At 39.6% G+C, this 18,222-nt stretch overlaps 1 long non-coding RNA gene across 5 annotated transcripts in view; it reads right to left on the bottom strand.

The window, feature by feature from the left end:
- The window catches only part of LOC123611956 (uncharacterized), a 71,861-nt gene that overhangs the window by 34,334 nt on the left and 19,305 nt on the right, over positions 1 to 18,222 (bottom strand). For all 5 annotated transcript variants that reach the window (XR_012506718.1, XR_006719069.2, XR_006719070.2 and 2 more), the window contains exons 3-5: positions 18,083 to 18,178; positions 1,955 to 2,042; positions 853 to 983 (exon numbers count right to left, since the gene is read on the bottom strand). This is a non-coding gene — a long non-coding RNA (uncharacterized LOC123611956). The remainder of the gene's footprint in view (positions 1 to 852; positions 984 to 1,954; positions 2,043 to 18,082; positions 18,179 to 18,222) is intronic.

The raw sequence follows: 18,222 nt of genomic DNA on the forward strand, positions 1-18,222 counted from the left end.
TTTAGTTTTGTAAGAAACCAAATTATTTTGCTGGTATCAACAAACTAATTCTAAAATTTATATGGAGAGGAAAAAGACCCAGAAGAACCAACATAATATTGAAGAACAAAGTTGGAGGACTGACAATACTCAACTTTCAGGACTTACTATGAAGCTACGTAGTCAGGACAGTGTGGTATTGGTGAAAGAAGATAAATATACCAAGGGAACAGAAAAGAGAGCCCAGAAATAATCCCAAATAAATATAGTCAACTAGCCCCTGACAAAGGAGCAAAGGTATTATAATGGAAAAAAGATAATCTTTTCAACAAGCAGTGTTGGAAAAATTGGACATCCACACGCAAAAAAAACAAAAAGAATCTAGACACAGATCGTATGCCCTTGACAAAGATTAATTCAAAATGGATTGTAGACCTAAATTTAAAATACGAAACTATAAAACTCCTAGGGGTAACATAGGAGAAAACCTAGATGACCTTGAGTTTGGCAATGACCTTTTAGATAGAGCACCAAAAGCACAACCCATGAAAGGATTAATGAGCTAGACTTCACTAAAATTAAATCTTCTGTTCTACGTAAGACATGATCAAGAGAATGAAAAGATAAACTACAGACTTGGAGAAAATATTTGCAAAAGACGTGTCTGATAAAGGACTGTTATCCAAAATATACAAAGAACTCTTAAAACTCAACAACAACAACGAAAATGAACAACCAAATTTTTTAAATGGGCCAACGACCTTAACAGACACCTCACTGAAGATAACAGATGACAAATAAGCATATGAAAAATGTTCCACATCAATGTCTTAAGGGAAGTGCAAACTGAAGCAATGAGATACTACTACGTACCTATTAAAACAGCCAAAATGCAGAGAACACTGGCAACGCCAGATGCCGCTGGGGATGTGGAACAACAGGCACTCTCCTTCATTGCTGCTGGGAACTCAATACGGCCACTTCGGAAGACAGTTTCTCACAAACTAAACAGAATCAGCAGAAGGAAGAAAGTAAAAAAGACAAGAGCGGTAATCAATGAAACTGAAATCAGAAAAGCGTTAGGGAAAACTAATGAAACAAAAGCTGGTTCCTCAAAAAGAAAAAAATCCATAAAATGTATGAACTTTTGGTAAGACTGACATATTAGTTTTCTAGGGCTGCTGTAACCAGTTACCACAAACTGTGTGGTTTGCAACAGAAACCCACTGTCTCAGAGTTCAGGAGGCCAGAAGCCCAAAGGTGTCAGGAGGGTTGGTTCCTTCTTGGGGCTTGGAGCGAGCGTCTGTCCCAGGCCTCTCCTGAACTCTGGCGCTTGCCAGCAGACTCTGGCGTTTCTTAGCTTGTGGACACATCACTCCAATCTCTGTCTCCATATTTACATCGTCTGCTTCTTTCAGTATTTTTTAATGGCTTCAAGATCTGCAGGGATATCCCCTGGCCAGTCCTGGTTTCACAGGAGAATTCTACCACACATTTAAAGAAGAATTAATACCAATTTACACAAATGCTTTCAGAAAATAGAGGAGGAGAGAACACTCTTGAACTCATTTTGTGAGACTAGCTTAATACCAAAACATACAAAGGCACCCAAAAAACAAAGCTACGTCCCCGCATCTCTCATGAACTTATACACGGAAGTCCTCAACAAGATACTTGCAAATCAAATCCAGTAATGAATAAAAAGAATTATACCATGACTAACAGGGATTTATTCTAGGTACACAAGGCTGATTCAACATGTTTAAGTGAATCAATGTAATCTATTAAACAACAGACTAAAGAATAACTAATCAGGATTATATCAAGTGATGCAGAAAATGCGTTTGAAAAAATCCAACAATATTATTCATGACAAAAACTCTCAGCAAGTTAAGAATAGAGGGAATTTCCATGACTCGGTAAAGAACATCTACCAAAAAGCTGCAGCTAACATATTCAGTAGTGAAGTACATACCAGTCTCCGTCTAAGATCAGGAACAGGGCAAAGACGTCAGTTCTCACCCCTCTTATTCAGTGTGGTGCTGTAAGTTCCAGCCAATGCTCTAAGACAAGGAAATGGAAAGGAAGGCATACAGATTGGAAAGGAAGAAATAAACTGTGCCAATGACGGCTGACATGATTACCTATGTAGAAAATTTTGAAAGAACAAAAGAACACTTAGAACTGGTGAGTTTAGCAAAGCTGCAAGATGTTAAGAGTCATATTAGTCATATTTCTATATTGCTAATAATTAACATATGGAAAATGATATTTAAAGTGCAGTATCATTTACAATTGCTCTCAGTTAAATGAAATACTTGCATATATGCTTAATAAAACGTATACAGGATTTGTATGCTGAAAATTACAAAATGCTGATGAAATAAATCAAAGAAGACCAAAATAAAAGGAGAAACATAATGTATTCATGAATTGGAAGGCTCTATATAGTAAAGATGTCATATCTCCCTGAATTGATCTATAGGATTAATGTAGTTTCTATCAAAATCTCTGCAAGTTTTTTTAAAGACATAGACAAGTTTATTGTAAAAATTATATGGAAAGACACAGACCCTAGAATAAATAAAATAATCTTGAGAAAGAAGAATAAAATGGGTGGAATCACTCCATCTGAGGTTAACTATCACAGCTACAGTAACACCATGAGATACTGGCAGAGGCATAAACACATAGATGAATGAAACAAAACAGAGAACCCAGAAATAGGCCCACACAAATATTCTGAGCTGATTTTTGACAAAGGTATGGAAGTAATTCAATGGAGGAAGGATAGCTTTTTCAACAAACAGTGCTGAAGCAAGTGGACATCAACTTCAACCTCATAACTGACACAAAAATGAACCCAAAATGGATCAAGAAATTATAAAATGTAAAGCTATGAAACTTCTGGGTAAATGCAGAACATCTTTAGGACCTGGAGCTAGGTTAGAGTTCTTAGACTCGACATCAAATGCACAGTACATAAAAGAAAAAAATGGATTATCTGGACCTCATCAAAGTTTAAAACTTTTTTTCTGTGACAGCCCATGTGAAGAGATGAAAAGACAACAAGACTACAGACTTGGAGAGAATATTTTCAAACTACAAATCTGATGAAAGACTAGTATCTAAACCATAGAAAGAAGTCTCAAAACTCAACAGTAAAAAGACAATCCAATAGAAAATGGGGAGGAGGTGGAGTGTGTAGCTTAGTGGTAGAGTGCACGTCTCATATGCATGAGGTCATAGGTTCAATCCCTGGCACAAAGAAAGAAAAAGAAAGAAGGAAAGGGACATATATTTTGCCAACAAAGATGCACAGATGGCAATTATGCACCTGAAAAGATGTTCAACATTATGAGCCATCGGGGAAAAACACAAATTAAAATCACAGTGAAATATCATTACACATTTATCAGCATGGCAAAAATAAAAAATAGTGAGAACAAAAAATGCTGGCAAGGACGTGGAGAAACTCAATTATTCATACATTTCTGATAGGAATGTAAAATTGTACAGCCACTCCAGAAAACGGGTTGGTAGTTTCTTATGACACTGATCACGCCACTACCATATCACCTAGCAACTGTACTCTTAAATCTGAACATAAATGTTCATAGTACCTTTATACGTAATATCCAATGTGTGAATGGTTAAACAAACGTTGCTACATCCATGTCATAGAATACTACTCAGCAATAAAAAGGAAATAGTGGTACATGCAACATGCAACAACTTGGATTAGTCTCCAGGGAATTATGCTGAGTGGAAAAAAAAAAGCGAATCCCAAAAGGTATTGGTCCATTTACATTCTTGAAATGACAAAATTATATAAATAAAAAACAGGTTAACAGTCACCCAGGGAGAAAGGGGTGTGGTTATGAAAGAGCAACAAGAGAGACCCTTGTGGTGATGGAATTGTCTGTATTTTGACTGTATCAGTGTCCATATTCTGGTTGTGATATTGCACATAGTTTTGAAAGATGTTACCACAGGGGTAGAAGGGACTGGGATAAATGGTATACAGAGCTCCCTTACAACTATATGTGAATTTAAAGCTATCATGAAGCTAAAAGCTTAATTTAATTTAAAAATATTTGTGCACACACACAGTAATAGGGGTCAGAAATGTTCACATAAGGAGGAATGTAGTTCTGCCAGAATTAAGGAGGAAGGTAGGTTAAGTTTTCATGGATAATATGGCCATTGACCTGATTCCTGCACAGTTAAGTGAATTTCTCCAGACAAAAAAAGAGAGAAAAGGCACTGAAATTAGAGAAAATATTCCTCCAAGATGGGTAGACAAATCTGTCCAGAGAGGGGAAAAGAGGAGAAAAAAAGAAGTTCAGAATGTATCATCACTTTAAGGGGCATTCTCAGGGGTGCCTAAGTCTACTATCCCCAAAAAAGAATCATCCAAAATTAGGGGTAATCAGAAGGTCAATTTAGCTTAAATAAAATTCCTTCTGTTGCTATCCACTTTAGTAAAGTAAATTAACTTAGTGGTATAGAATTAAAAAATTCAGAGATAACTTCTGAATTATAATCAATGTAATTATTTTGTTGATAAAATTATTTTTTCTTAAATATAATTAGGTAAAATAAATGAGTCAATGCTTTCATCTGGGACTCTGTGAGAAAAGAAATTTCTATAATAGTGTATTTATTACAGGATGATTTTTTTGTTTTTTTTTTAGCAAAGCAGCAGTGAATTTAAGGGAATCTAACTACTGTACTCTGCCTGTACCCTTCCATGGAGAGCTCTGAGATTCCGGAATGCGTCATTATTTTGAAATGCAGTTCAACACAAAGATGGGATTAAGATAAACAAATTAGCTTACTATCCACATTGGAATGCAAGTCTTCCAAACCCTGGAGTATTTCCATGCTTACTCTTATCTCATCAATTCATTTTCTAGAATGAATTAATCTGCCTAGAGAAAAACCCCACCAACTACCAGGCTACCTGGAGGTAGATTTCAAGCCACAAAACCTGGTGTCACTCCAAAACTAATTCATGAGACTCCCCTGAGTATGTCCTATTTTCTAGGAACAAAAGGTACATTTTCATTGTTAGGTATAAAATCTGCAAATTGTTTCATCAACTTTGACTGTATCTACCAGCTACAAAAATCTGAAGTTGGCAAGAATGCTGACATCAGTAGGTCAGCAACTGCGATATTTTACACAGCTCTTGGGGCATATTTTTAAATGCTATTCAATTGTTTTTTTGTTTTCAGTCTTTGGTTCATCTAGGATGTTTCATTTATTTTCAGACCCCAGGCTAAAGCTAACTTAAGGAGCTTTTATTAGGGCTGACTGGCCCTAGAAAAATGAAGATGGAGACCAAGCTTGTATCTGGCTTTCATCTCATCTTCCAACAGCTTATTCTCCTCCTTCACCTCTCTCTAAGCACCCAATGTTCACAAGCCACCCCTCACAATCTACAAACCTTCTCCTAGAAATGTAAGCGGATTTGGCATGTTACCAGTCTGAGCAAGGCAGAGCATCTGAAATGCAGCGGAGTTGCAGGTGAGCTTTTATTTGAAATCAACTTTGAGAAAAGACGTAAGCCAAAATGTGTGGGCCTGGAGAGATCATTAATTGGATGACTGTATGATGATCCAATGCGAGTTGGTTCTCAATTGTCAAATAGCATAGTGGTGGGCTTCAGACACACAGCAGATCTTTAGGAAGTTCCTTCCATGTCCCAGAGGCTGTGTTAGTACTGGGGATAACAAGAAGATGCAACCTATGCCGTCAGGTAGCTCAAGATCTATGAAGAGCACGGGGACCAAGGGAAATAATTACAGTACACAATTAGCTGCTCCACCTGATAATTTCCTTTGCATTAGGCACCAATAACTGTTGGCACTTACCTCACACCTTGGTTTCCCCAGCTTCTAATACAGTGCCAGGTATATAGCAGATTCTCAAATACCTGATGAAAGACTGAGTGAATAAACAAATGAACGAGCAAAACATTACCGAATTTCCAATACAGAGTGTGGGAAGAAGCAATTAACTCTGGTGGAAAAAGGAAGTCTCATAAGAGATGGTAATTTGAGCTGAGGCTTAAGGCATGTCTAGCACGGTGTCTGACCTTGAATGAGCACACAATAAAAGTTAGTTAATTCAATTAAGTGGAAGTTCAGGTGGAGCAGAGGGCCTCTGAAGGCAAGGATGTTCCAGGTAGAAGTATCAGCAGCACTTGGCGTACATAATGCCCAGCACATGGTAGGAACACAAGATGTATTTATTGAAGGAATGAATAATGAGTGAATGAATGGATAGAGGACTGTAAGTCACAGCATATACAAAGCCGCCAGTATTATGAAAAAGGAGGCACATTTAGGGAATGATTATATTTGGAAAATCATATAATTATAAAAGAGAAAAGAGAGAGATGGTTAGAACAATGACAAAAAAAGGAGAATATAAGGAAAACATGATGTGAGGAAAGAGAGGAACCAGACAAGGAGAAAAGAGGTTTTTTTAATGAGTGCATGGGAATATTCCAGAGACTACAGAGTTGGAGGTCTGGTGGTTGTGAGGAATGAAGTTAGGTTCATCACCAGGGTCAGTGCAGACTTTGGGCAACAGGACTCTGACTGGGAAAGAAGCACAGTAAATTATTAAGGAAAAATCACTCCAAGGACCACGGTCCAGAAGGAGCTGACCTATAAGGAAAATAAAAATGAGAAGAGTCAGGAAAAAAACAATTATCTCTAAGTTGGGGCAAACCTGACTGAGTTTCATTGGACTGTGTAGTAGTTACCTAATGCTGCATAACAAATTACCTCAAAAATCAGTGACTCTAAACAACAATATACACTTATTACCTCACATAGTTACTGTGAGTCAGGAACTCAAGAACAATGTAGCTGGTGGTTCTGGCCCAGGGTCTGCCCTGAGGTTGCAGTGAAGATGTTGGCTGGAGCTTCAGTCATCTGGAGACAAGCTCTACCCACCAGAGGCTGGCACTAGCCCTGAGACACAGCCTTACCCATCAGTGGACAGACAGCAGCCTCTGGACCCCCTGGGCCATGGCCGCACCCACCAGTAGGCTAACACTAGCTCTGCTCAGCCACTCCTACCAGTGTGCCCACAGAAGTCAGCCCACCACAACAGAAGGAACCACTCAGCCCACATAGAGGAGGCCCCCGGAGCACATAGTTCAGGTAACAAGAGGGGAGGGCACTGCTGAGCCCCACAGGATGCTTCCTACATGGAGCTATTTCTCCAAGATCAAGAAACATAACCAACCTACCAAATACATAGAAATAAAAACAGCAATTAGGCAAAATGAGGTGACAGAGAAACATGTTCCAAATGAAGGAACAAGATAAAACCCCAGCAGAAGAAATTGTGGAGTTCTTCAAGACGTGAAATGGAGACAAGCAATATATCCAATAAAGGGTTCAGGGCAATGATCATAAAGATGCTCAGTGAACTCGAGAGAAGAATCAATAAGCAAAGTGATACTACTCAGCCATAAAAAATAAAAGAATGTCAGTTGCAGCAACATGGATGGACCCGGAGATCATCATTCTAAGTGAAGTAAGCCAGAAAGAGAAAGAAAAATACCATATGCTGTCACTCATATGTGGAATCTAAAAAAAAAAAAAAAAAAGAAAGAAAGAAGGAAAAAAAAGGACTCTGAACTCATCTACAAAACAGAAACAGACTTGCAGACATAGTAAACAATCTATGGTTACTGGGGAAAGGGCTGGGAAGGGATAAATTTGGGAGTTAAGAGATTTACAAATGTTAGCCACTATATATAAAAATAGATCTAAAAAAAAGTTTCTGCTATATAGCACAGGGAACTGTGTTCAATATCTTGTAATAACCTTTAATGAAAAAGAATATGAAAACAAATAAATGTGTGTATATGCATGATGGGGACCAGAAATTGACACATTGTAACCGACTGTACTGCAATTAAAAAAAAAATCATACTGAGAGAAGGCAAAAAAAAAAGTGAGAAGTTAGGATTTTTTAACAAAGAATTAGAAAATATAAAGAAGAAGCAAGCAGAGTTGAAGAATACAATCACTGAAATAAAAAATACAGTAGAAGGAATCAACAGCAGATTAAATGGTACAGAAGCATGGATCAGTAAACCGGAAGACAGAGTAGTGGAGATCACTCAGGCTGACCAGAAACAAGAAAAAAAAATTGTTTAAATGAGGACAGTTTAAGAAACTTCTGAGACAACATCAAGTGTACTAACATTCACATTACATGGGTTCCCGAAGGAGAAGAGAGCAAGAAAGGGACAGAGAACATACACAGCTGCCCATCTGTTATGTAAAAGTGCTAATCTTGCGTCCTTTAAACATTTTCTATTTGGGAGCAGAAACATTTATTTTAATGTGGACGTGGTCACATGTCCCTAAGATGTGAAATACTCCAGGCTCACCTTTCAGAAAGAAAGTCCACAGTGACCTGTGGGGCAGATCATTGTTGCTAAAAATAACTTACAGGCGTCCATCTGCTGTATCCTCACACGCACTCCTCAACTGGGAACACTGTGAGTTTAATACTACGTGCTTTTGACAGCATCAAGATACTATGAAAGTCAATGAAAGACAGCAGTGTGAGCAAATCTGTTAAATGTGCAAGACACAGCTCAGAAGTTCTGCTTCCTTGTGTGAGTGTCTGCCTCACACACCTACTTCTTGTTTTTAACTCTTGAGTGTTCCATGAGTCAAAAGAGAGAGAAAGAAATACAGGGATTGAGGGTGTTTCATGTTTAGACGGTAATACCACACTCCTAAGTGACCCGAGATGGTGAGAAGAAAAGAAATTTCTGGCCTGCCGTGTAAAAACCAGGTTAATACCGGTTATTTCACTCTATTTTAATATACAGAGGTGGCAAATCATATATAAATTATTAGCAACAGTTTGTCCCCGATGAAGTGGGTTCTAGGAAACTAACACAACAGTAAATAATATCTGAAATGTGGAACTGGCAGGGACCACTTTGAAGTCAATTTTTTTTAGCATCGATATCAACTTTACTTAAGAATTGAAGCAAATTTCCTCCCTTGGTGTTTGAATTTCAATTTTAAATCACCAAATCTATCTGGCTCCCATCTACTCGAACCAGTTCAGAGGAATGTTTTTCCCTTGCTACTTACTGTCAAGGTATGCAAATATATTAAGCACAAAATGACTCTCCGGGCTTGTTCTTCCCATGGATAATTTTGAGTTTTCACTTTCCATACAAGAGAGAAACAAGAGGGCCAATAAACACAATTGGCATGATTGTCAACAGGTGCGTATTCAGCCAGGACACGTGCGCTCAGATGGAGATGTTGTGAGTGTCAGCTGAGAGAGGTGATTCCAAAGTGCTTCCCAGAATCTGTGCCTGATCATTAAGAAGAGATTCACCCAGGTCCTCTGAATCTGGCAGCAAAATCTCTTTCCCAGGTGATTTCTCAGCCTGGTCCTGAAGCGGGGCTGCTCAGAGGGCAGGGCCCATAACTTTCAGATCAGACCTCCACAATGAACGCTGAGTTTCCACTATCACCTTCAAAATCTGAAGTAGCAGGTGACAAGTGCATCTTGTCGACATATGACACAGGCGTATTTACATAGGGCTCCGTGAGCCCCAGTCTGCCAGACCAGCTATCTGCCCAGGCACTCCCTCTCCGAAAATTTCCAGAGGAAGTGGGCAGGGGTGGGCATAGGAGGGTATGAGCTTGGAGAGACTCCCGTGGCTCCAGATGTGATAAGAAGGATGCCAGAAAAGATGACCAAGACTCGGAATTCTGGAGACACTGGGGACTGCAGGAGGTAGGAAAAGTAGGTTTTTATTTCATTACTTATAGAAATATCAAGACTGTAGCCTCCTCATAAGGGTTTCCTTGTGTGTAATTCAGGCCACATTTATAAAGTCTGATTGAAAAACTGTGTAAGTTGCTGAGAACATAAAGATGTTTCTCTTTGGGCAGAAGTTAGGCAGATACAAAATTATTCAGGAAACACTGATGAACATACAAATGAGCGATACAGGTATATGTATCAGCTAGGATGTTTCTGGCTGGAAATAATCAAAAGCCTGATTCAAACAGGCTTAAATGATCAAAGAGATCTACTGGTTCATTAAACTAAAAAGTCTAGAAACAGGGCTATTTTAAGTCTTGATCTCAGTTTCTTCCCAGTTCTTAGAGCCGCTTTCTGCTTCTTCCTGAGGTTGGCTCCTCCCATGGTCCCAAGAGGGCTGCCACCAGATTCCAGGGCCGCAGGCTTTTGCCCACATCCAGCAGAGAAGAGTGATTTTGTCACACCATTCTCATAAATGTCCTGAGAACATGCTTATTGAACCAGTATGGGTCATATGACTCCACGTGGAGGGGTCACTGTGGCCGGGAGATGGAACACATCGTCTGAATTAACCTCTACGTTACACGTCAATCACGAGGGTAGAAAAGAGTTCAGTTTATCAATAAACATGGCACAAAAGATGAGGGGACATCTGACTGCCAGAGGAAGGGATGGTGTGGGTGGGAAAGAAGAGGCTGAGGAATGCTCCCGCAGAAGAAGCCATGTCAGCTGGGACCAGAACAGAAAGCAGCCGCTTGAATGCTAATAAACTTGGACATTCAAACTATGAAGAAAGATGTTAAGGCAAATCCATAGCATAAGCCAAGTGGACTTACTAGGGGCAGAGTATAATTTTCAAAAAGTTAAAACGTGACTCATGCAAAACTAGGATGATGCGTGCCAAAGATTTTATTCAGCTCAATAATTAATAAGGGGTCTGATAAGATCCAAAAGCTGGTTTGAAGAGCATCTCAGGGACAAGGGTTTTTATCGCTCATCAGGAAAGGCACTTTTTAGAAACAAGGTTAGAATAACATTACTAAGTTAGAGACAAAACTGGTTAATATGCTTCAGAGCAATGAAATCATAACATCTGGGGATATGTTTTCTACCTGAAAGAAATTACTTGCATTTCTGTTGGACAGGACACAAGTCTACAAGTTAATAATTAATTGCATAAAGTCTAGGCTTTTAGTAGTAATAAACAAAGTAAAATAGTAGTACAACTTCCTAGACGCAGAGAATGAAATAACCCTTAGATGGGCCTGTTAAACAATGCTCTAACATGACATTAAAAAGACAGACATCTTCTTGACTTTATTTCTAGGTTCTGCGTAATTTTTGTTATTATACACCACCACCAGAGCAATCTATTTAAGGCAGTTTTTTTTTTTTAATGGACTTCAGTCTTACAGCAGTTACATGTCAGTAAATACTGCTAATTGTAATCAGTTTTCATATGGTCATTAAAGGAGGCTTGAGGAGATCAGCTCAAAGAAAGAGACATTTTGGCTGATTCCTTGAGTGGGAAGTAGCTGAAGCCAGCCACCCTTCACTAGGAGGAGAGGCGTCCCGCTACCATCAGACCAGAAAAGAGTCAAGTAAGTGAAGCCGGCGGAAATGAGAGGGCCTGGGGCCGCCAGTGCCCATGGGATGACTGTTCCAGGGGCTGCTCAGAAAGCAGCAGGAGTGGAAATCACAGGTGTTTCAGGACGGCAGTCAGAGAGACATCCATCTGAACCCATCCTAGACCGTCCTGTGACCATCTGACTTCCTGGCCCCTCTCTTGCCCATGAAATGTTTTGGTTAAAAGGGAAAGACATTCTATACACTCAGTAGTTAAGTACAGCCAAGCTAAGCTATGTTTTAGGTTCACATTTTTGGATAACAGGTTTATTAATGGGCTGGTTGAGAGAATTGAACCATTTGGTGTTCAGGAAAATTGGAAATGTTTAAAATAAATACTTGACATCCCTTCTCTCTGACTGCTGTGATATGTTCATTTATTCTTAGGGGTAAAATGTCCACATTAAAAATTAATTTGATAGAAATTGCTTAGCAGCTTTTCACTAAGAATATGGTACAAAATAGTAAAAGGCTAACATCCATTTTCACAAAATGGAAAGCATTTATTTCAAAAGCAGCTCACCACTCCAAAGACAATTTTTTGTTCCTTGTTAGAGTCTTGGGTATAATGGCTATCATGCTATAGAGAATATACCCCATCCACACCCCCTTGAACTAGGGTTACCGCACTTAGCAAATAAAAACACAAAACCCCCAGTTAAATCTGAATGTCAGAAAAACAATGAGTATTTTTTTTTAGAGTAAGTATGTCTCATGCAGTATCTGGGACATACTTGTGGAAGGAAGATGGTCCACCAAGATATCCACATTCTAATTTCTGAAGCTGTGTACCTTGCATGGCAAAAGGGACTTTGCACATGCAATTAGGTTAAGACTCTTCAGATGGGAAGAGTATCCTGGATTCTCTGTAATCACAAGGGTCCTTATAAGAAAGGTGGATCAGAGACAGAGAGAGATAAGAAGATGCTAAAATCCTGGCTTTGAAGATGCAAGAAGGGTCCATGAGCCAAAGAATTGCAAGTGGCCTCTAGAAGCTGGAACAGGCAAGGAAACAAATTCTCCTTTAGAGTGTTCAGAAGGAATGCAGCCCTGCTGACACCTTGATTTTAGGCCAGTGAGACCCAGTGGGATTTCTGGCACACAGAACTGTAAAATAATAAATTCGTGTTGTCTTAAGCCACTAGGTTTGTGGTAGTTTGTTAGAGGAGCAACAGGAAACTCATACAGATCTTACACAAAAAACTATTTGTTGTTCATCTAACATTCACATTTAAAAGTATCCTATATTTTATCTGGCAACCCTACTTAAACTAAGCATGAAGCAGTGGGCTGCGGTAGAAAGCACCCTTACATGGGAGACAGGAGAGGACTATTTCTCCTTCAGGTCTGATTCCTCAGATGCAAAATGAGGGGCATGGCCTGGATGACCACCATGGGTCCCTTGGGGTCCATGACTGCATTAAAGAAACACTTCTTGCCAAAACAAAGTAAAACACACATATGAATTTTAAAACGTTCGTAGTTCAGGATAATTGCTTTCATTTGCCGAGTGGTTGTATGTTTGTGTTCTATCTTTTCGGTAGCTCTCCTTTAGCTCCTCACCCCAATCTGGATGACCCTTTGTTCTTTCATCTGTGTGTCTGTCAGATGACAAGGCATGGCCCTGCCATGGCACTGTGCTCTCATATTTCCTTCCCTCTCCTCACTACAGGCCTCTTCACCCCTTCTCCTGGCTCAGGCTCCGGGACAGACAATGCTGGTTGGCCACTGTATGGGTATCCTACGGCTGCTGTAACAAATTACTCTAAACTTAGTGGCTTAAAACAACACAAATTTATCTTACGGTTCTGACGGTCAGGATTTCAAAGTAGGTTTCACTGGGTTAAAATCAAAGTCACGGTCGCACAAAGTCACACAAAATGCAGTCACAGGGCTGCACTCCGGGACACCCTAGACAATCCATTTCCTTGCCTTTTTCAACTTCAAGATGTTGCCCACTTTCCTTGGCTCATGGCCCCACAACACTTCAACTCCTACCTCCATCATCACATCTCCCTCTCTGACTCTGACCCTTCTGCCTCCCTCTTTTAAGGACCCTTGTGATTGCACTGGGTCACCCAAATAATCCAAGATAATCTCCCCATTTGAAGAGCCTTAAGTTAATCACATATGCAGAAAAGTACTGTTCTCCATGTAAGGTCACATAATCACGGGTTCAGTATTAGGACAGGGACATCTTTGGGGAGCCATTATTCTGTCTAGCACACCTACCCAGTATCCATTTGCCCCTTCTTCCTTTCTTAACATTTTGTTCAGGGTGACAATAAGATTGGCTGAAAAAATTTATTTACAGAGCTCCCTTGAAGCTACATGTAGTCATGTGACATGTCTGGCCAATGAGAAGTAGAATTCCAGCTTCCAAGAAAGCTGCTGTTTTCCTGATTGAAAGAGCCAGACTCAGATGTCATATGCACTTTGTCCTCTTCCATTAACTCTACATCCTGCATAAAAAAGTGAATGTGATACCCAGAAGGGCAGCCACTCTGTTGCGAGCATGAGAATGAAAATCACCCATGAAAGATGGCAAGGCAGAAACAGTCAGAGGATCTGAGATCCCTGATGGCATTATGGAAATGCCTGGTCAGCCTTCGTCTGCCAGTCCCCAGACTTGTCACCTAAGAAAAAGACATCCTTAGTTGTTGGTGCCAGGGTAATCAATTCATGCAACTGAATCCAGTTCTAGGAGACCCAGATTCTGTCTAAACTTTCACTACTCAGAGTGTGCTTCCTGGACCAGCAGCAAGGATATGTGTTAAAATGCAAAATCTGCGGCCTTTCCCCAGATCAGCTGAACCAGAATCTGCATTTTAAGAAGAAAATTATTCACTTTCATTGGCTGGGGTTGATCTGTGTGCATTTCAGAGTTGGAGAAGGACTGCTTTGGAGCTCACTCAGGCCAGGAGGGACACTGCCCTGAGTTCTTCTTTCCTAGGTTGAAAAATACGGTCTGTCTGGAAGCAACGCCACTCTTGGGATTTACTGGGATAAATTGCAAACATCGGGAAGTGGGTGCAAAATTGTACACGAACAATCATTAAGTATGTTTCTCGCTCCCTCTCCCCCATCGTTTACCCTGCCTTAGATCTTTTCTTGTTTCTGCTTAGAGCAAGTGTATTTCATTGCTAGTCAGCCTAAGACCTCATGCCTATTTTATTCAATTGAGATCAAATTGATAAGGAGTTGAAGTGAAATCAGGAAAAGGAGGAAGATTACTTCCTCTTTTAAAAACTCTTGGCGGTTTGTAAACAGACCTGAAATGTCTTTGGTGTGACCCACCAACCAGATGAAGAAAGTGCAGTAAATATATAAATCCACAGGGAAGGAGAGCCAGAGGATCTTTCAACACACTGCATTTCTCATTTCTATTAAAGCTCTGAATTTATACATTTAATATGTACTGTAAATTTCAGGCTAATTTCCTTGCAATGATTTCTACCAGAGTATTACAAAGAAACATGGATGACAAAGCACAGCCACCAAATTTCCTGGAGAACGGAGGGGAAACACCGAGGGAGCAGATCTTCGAACTGAATTTGCCCTCTTGAAAATGCTTTTAGGAGGTTTTGCAGGGTTTTTTAAATTTTAAGTTAATTTTTGAATAGGTAAATCCAAAAGGTACAAAAGAGTATAAGGAAAAAATCTACCCCCTCCTAACCCCTCCTTCAGCTGCCAGATTTCTCTCCCTTCAACACAACCACTACGACCAGTTTCCTGGGAATCCTACCACATGGGACCCTCGCATGTCGGAAGATGCTAAAAAATGCATCTGAAAATCAAGAGTGGAGTGTAGATTGCTGTGAACTGCACTCGAGGGCATACATTACAATTAATCCTTCTCATCATCCAACTGCTTTCTGTGAAGATCCTATGCTGGCATTTAATTTTTTTATATCATAGGTATCTGTCAAGTAAAGATCAAGAGTCTTGCCACCTACTCATCTTAGAGGATTAAGCAGACCATGCTTACAAAACACTTTGAGGAAGGCTCACAATAAACATAAGTGGTTGTTACAGCTGCAGCCTTCTTCCATATAACTTGGGTTTTATAACTCTCTCCTTACCCCCAAGCCTACCACACACTTCCCCCCCCACTGCAGCACCTTTTAAGGGTGAGAGGTTAATAAGAAAGCGTGACTGGTGGGAGGCAAGACTAGAATGCTTTGAGGGTATCTAATTTGTTTGCCTAAAGCTTCCCAACTCATCTGTGCTTCAAGGAACCTGGGAGTTTTTTCAAAAAGAGAGACACCTAACTGCGTAACTTCACAGCTGTATGACTGTTTAATAATCCAAATAATTTGATAATATTTTCCTTTCTATTTTATATACTTCCTTCTTTCACTTAGTAATATGTTATAAGCATCACTGTTCTGAACATGTTTAACCATGAGTATTTGAAAGTAAGAATAGCTACTGTGTGTAAAGATATATCAGTAAAGAGACGGTTCACATTTATACAGTCAAATCAATATATGTTTTCGAGAGACTTCCATATGCTAACAACAAAATAGACACTTCATAGACACCTGTCTTCCCTGCTCAATACAAAGCCTTCAATGATAAATGTGAAATTGAAAGATTCAGACAGAGTTCTCTGGGATCTGAAAAATACAGGTGGTTACTCAGACCGCAGTGGTTTGAGAAGACTTCTTGACTTCGTCCTGGACCATTTTGAGTACTTCAGTGTACTTATTGATAAATGGGTAGACTTTTTAAAGAGATTAATAACCCCTATACAAAGATGCTAAGAGAAAATACAAGACCATCTCTGGCAAGGGATATAAAAATCATGAACAACAGAAGTAGACAGAAATTAATAGCCTTTATTTGCTTTTTAAATCCAAGGCCTTTCATTACGGCACTGTTGGGCAGAATACTGAATGGTAATTTAAATCATTTGATTGGCCAACGGACAAAACAATAATTGCCATGTACATTCCAAATTAAAGGGCGAAGCCCACAAAGACAGTAGTAAGAGTTCATATTTCCTTACCCTTAATCTTGTACTACAGCTGGCCTCCCAGACCCAAGACATTTCTAGCAATTAATGATTGGTTCAGGTTAATAGTCCTGACAAAGCCTTGGTTCACTGATCCTCCTCAGATGGTCATTAACCTCTAGAATCTGGTCATTAACCCCCAGAAACCACTAAGTAGGATGCAAAAAAAGCATTTTTACCAGCATCATTGAAAAGGTCGTATGACTGTTTCATATGTATTTTTTAAATGTAAGAAAATGTCTCTCTTATTGTATATGTATGTGCATAGTGCTTTAAAGTCTCTTTAGGTTTTTATTTCTAGCATTTTCTTCCAATACAAAAGAATAACTTGACATAATTATGCTATGTATTTAGGGAAAACTATTACTAAGATCTGGTACCTTAGAAATGTTTTTATTGGCCCAAAGAAAAGGGGGTGGAAAATTCACTTTAAAGAATGCGGAGTGTTTGTTTCTGTCCTTAACACTTTGGATGAATTTATTTAAAGTTATAAGGAGAGCGAAAATTGGATTGCAGGTGAACACTCCCTTGAAAATGGTGCCGTATGTTTCCCATATGCCTAAAAGGACCGAGCATAAAGTACACTGGAAACATTACAAACATAGGCCAGTTTATTATTATAACCTCAAATCGCAGTAATGTGTTCTGATGGAGGAATTTTCTTAAGGAAAGCTATGAAGTCTTGGTGGATTGCCATGTTGCATACTCTCTATTCAACATTCAATAGGCTTTCCTCTGATTTTTATGTCCTGAGTCCATAAAGCTTATTAAATGACACTTCAAAATTTCCTTAGATGGTGGAAGCTTTGGTTAAGTGAAAAAGCCTGTTGGGGTTTGTCCCCTGTAGTTTCCTAATTAGGGCTTCCTTATTACATCACAAACATTAATCATCACATTATCCAGTAACAGATCAGACTTACCCTATCTTTCAGATCCTCATTAATCTACTGGTAAAGTTATGAGCTCCATTAATATGGTTACAGTTAGAATGTCTCCCCGAAGCACAGGACACCCATTACTGGGCGGAATAATGCAAAAGCTGTTAAGTTTCCTTCGGGCTGAAGATGTTTCTGAAATGTCAGCCGACAGAGCGGCCTTCCCCACACTCTCCACGTAGGAGTCCTGCAGAATGTTTGCTTTATTTACTGCTTTGTTTACTATTTTAGCAGGAGAAAAATTCTCCAAGCAGGATCATGTTTGCGTCTAGCAGACACCAAACCACGTGTTGTTGTCCAGAGCTTGGCTGCTTTCCATTCGGAATGGTTGGAGGAGAATGTGAGATCTTCCTACAGTGTGATCACCTCATCAAGCAGAGGTGGTGCTGCCGTCTCCTCGCATTACTAAACCGGCTGGTGTTTTCCTGAGCACAAATGTTCCTTGGATGAGTGACAGTGAAAACGGCAGAGCATCAAGTTCACCTGTCCACATCCATATCACTGAATGTGGCCTGTTCAGATTCAGAGCCTAATGTGGTCCTCAAGGGCACAGTCATGGAAAGGAATGACTCCCCAGACATCCACACAGTCTGCGGATCTCTCATAAATGCCTATCATTTTATAAGCTATGGGAGTGTGGGATTTTCTTCCAGAACCTGACAGAAAGAGGTCTCTCGGTCTCTCAGCTTACCTTATTGAATTCACTGCCTTCATGGCTGTATTCAGCAGCTACTTTTTGCATTCTGATTTTCTGCAGAGTAGTGTATAGATTTAAGCAGGCTGTTTCCTACAAAGAACGTAAAAATAAATAAGCACTTAAGATCTATACTA

The sequence above is a fragment of the Camelus bactrianus genome, chromosome 4 (genome assembly GCF_048773025.1).
Source record: "Camelus bactrianus isolate YW-2024 breed Bactrian camel chromosome 4, ASM4877302v1, whole genome shotgun sequence".
Classification (NCBI taxonomy): domain Eukaryota; kingdom Metazoa; phylum Chordata; class Mammalia; order Artiodactyla; family Camelidae; genus Camelus; species Camelus bactrianus.